A 2,500-nucleotide genomic window follows, 5' to 3' on the forward strand; every position below is an offset into this window, starting at 1 on the left:
TAGGGTATACGTTCGCCCTTAGCTGCAGCGCAGCAATGTAGTGTCTTTGTCTAAACCCACACCCTGCTGGGTTCATCATCCATGCACTACTAATCGGGTCGTTCGTGAACACCTCAACTCCCCAGCCCTGAACTGGCAGATTGCACCAAACACGCTTTTCCTCCCGTCTCCAGTCACTCGGGACCGTCCCTCTGCCGTTTCCTCCTTGTCCGATGGGGGGAATCTCATCAGGATCCCCGCCCGCTATGCACCATAGCCGCTTGAACTCAGACTGTCCACTCGTGCTTGTCATTATCGCCCTCACTATACCGTCTTCGGAGTTCAGCAACCGGTATAGGCGTCTCGCTTGGATGGAAGGCACGAGGGCCTCTAACTTCTGGATACCCAAGCCACCATCTCGAGGCCTAGAATATAGCAAGCCATTACAGGTTGACTGAGGTAGGTGGAGCCACTCCTTCACAGCCTTCCTGATTGTGCCATCCATAGTGGCTAGTGCTGTGCCCCTAAAGTCGCAGTGATCAGCCAGATAGATCATCCTGGGAATTGCAAAGTTATTCAACATTCTGACTTTTTGGACTGGTTTGAGAAGAGCATTGTTGATCTTAGTCACCCACTCCCTCAGCTGGGTGTGGATATCTGGCTTGGTGATCCCCACCCAAGGATTCACCCTTGCCCCCAGATATTTCTCCATCTCATCAGGGCTGATGAGATGAATTGGTTCCTTTCCCAACCTCCACGCCTTACAGTTATTGACCGTGAAGGAGGTAACTCCCTTCCCAATCAGGAACCCGTGACATTTCTTGGGCTGAACCCTAAGCCCCGTCTTCTCGCAGAATGTGTCTAGGATAGCGATGTTGTCTCTCATGCCTTCCCAGGAGTCACTAATCAGGACAAGATCATCTGCAAACGCTAAGGTACTAACCCTAGTACCTCCTACCATATAGCCACTTCCAAGGTTGTCGAGGGCTTGGATCAGGGGATCCATAGCCAGGTTGAAGAGGATTGGAGACATAGAATCTCCCTGCTTCACTCCAACCTTCATCTCAATGGGGTCCGTCTTGTCCCCATTGACAATGATTCTGGTCACGCAGTCCACATAAGCTGATTGGATCAGCTTAATCACGTGATGGTCAACCTGTCTCTGCATCAGTGCACACAGGATGTGATCATGAGAGATGGAGTCGAAAGCCTTCGCGAAATCGACAAACACTACCGCAAGCTGGCCCCGCTCTTTTTTGCAGTGTCCGAGAAGGCCTTGCAGAACCTTTAGGTTCTCGGAACACCCAGGGGCGCGGATGAACCCCCTTTGTCTAGGATTCAATGGGCAAGCACGCGCCAGCCTCTCCGCCAGAATCTTAGAAAAGAGCCTTAAAATCACTGATCCAATGGTGATGGGTCTCCAGTTCCCCACGTCATTGAGCGCCTCCCGATCAGTAGATTTAGGAATTAGTGTTGTCCGACATTCCTTGAAAGCCCTGGGTACCACTCCGCTGACCAACCACGTGGTGTACAGCCGTGCCAGTTTTTCGCCTTTCGGATCCCAGTCACTTAGCATCTGCTTTGTGATCCTGTCTGGGCCCGGGGCGGTGTCGCGCTTGATCTTGCCTAGGGCAGCTTTTACAGATTTGGCCGTGATTGGCTCTGCAAAGCACTCGTTGTCCGTTTCTCCTGATGATGTAAATTGGCCTAGTCCAGCAAAGTTGACATTCCCTTCCCAACTGGTCCTGTACGCTTGCTCTATAATGGCCAGTGGGATTGGACATTCTGTTCCTTCCACTCCATCAAGGATTTCACTGGCTAGCCTCGCAGGATCCTTAAGGAACATCCTCTGATGTTTCCTATAAGTCTTCCGCTTGGCCGCCCTGTTTCCTCCCTGAGGGTTTCTGAAAACACGGCCTGCCCCTCGTTGCCTACTACCAGGAGTACTATGACTCAGAGCACTCGAGACACCAGCTCCCAGCCTCCCCCTCAAAGCCGAGGCCGTAGCCTCCACGAGCTCACCCAACTCGTGATCCTCCCTTGGCAAATCCCCACTGCCGCCGAGCTCGCTCAGAGAAAGATCCAGGGAGGCCGCCCTCTCTTTCAATTTCTCGGCGATCCCCTGAACCAGGGGTGGCGCTGGCATCTCCTGTCTCAGATCACCGCTATGATCCTCTGACGGATTTATGGGGGTCCTGACAAGCCGACGTCTTTTCTCCCTTACCTGCTCGCTAGTTTTACTGGGGAGATGCTTGGCGATCGCCATGTTAATGTACCTCTCGCCCGCATATCTCTCCTCGAGCTTCAGTAACTCTTCCACCTCCTTAGCACTCCATAGCGAGGTCGCACCCCCCTTCACCTTCTTGGAGCGTACCTCCGCGATCCTCTCCATATTCCGTTCACTTGGGTGGACGTGTCGTTTGTGTTGGCTAAGCCCGCTCTTAGTTGCAAAGGACGCTTCGCAACTACCACATCGATGGGCCAGTTGATCGGCCTGTACTCCTTCTGCCCTCCCCTTGCA

The 2,500-nt window shown here is 53.1% G+C and overlaps 1 pseudogene; it reads right to left on the reverse strand.

Annotated features, from left to right (window-relative positions):
• LOC136681743 (28S ribosomal RNA) overlaps positions 1-2,500 on the reverse strand; it is an 8,428-nt pseudogene that overhangs the window by 2,184 nt on the left and 3,744 nt on the right.

This window comes from Hoplias malabaricus, unplaced genomic scaffold (assembly GCF_029633855.1).
Source record: "Hoplias malabaricus isolate fHopMal1 unplaced genomic scaffold, fHopMal1.hap1 scaffold_227, whole genome shotgun sequence".
Taxonomy (NCBI): Eukaryota; Metazoa; Chordata; class Actinopteri; order Characiformes; family Erythrinidae; genus Hoplias; species Hoplias malabaricus.